The sequence below is a fragment of the Penaeus monodon genome, chromosome 29 (genome assembly GCF_015228065.2).
Source record: "Penaeus monodon isolate SGIC_2016 chromosome 29, NSTDA_Pmon_1, whole genome shotgun sequence".
Lineage (NCBI taxonomy): Eukaryota > Metazoa > Arthropoda > Malacostraca > Decapoda > Penaeidae > Penaeus > Penaeus monodon.
The window spans coordinates 36,688,294-36,688,545 of record NC_051414.1 but is presented as its reverse complement, the minus strand read 5'-3'; positions in this window follow the sequence as shown (position 1 = coordinate 36,688,545).

Genomic DNA, 252 nt, shown 5'->3' with positions numbered 1-252 from the left:
CTCCCAGGGACGCAAAGGCTGTGTGCATGCGTGCATCGGCCATGTTCCAAAGGACCCCGATATTGAAAAGCAGCCGGAGGAGTTTCGGCCCGAGAGATTCCATAGACGAGGAAGGGATGTGTATAAGTGGTGGCTCCAGAGAAGGATTCTTGCCCTTTGGCATTGGGGGTGCCCCCCTCATCCTTCCTTTCGTCTCTTTGCCGATGTCTGGGCGTGCTGACTGTCTTTGTCTCTCTCTCTCAACTCTAGTTA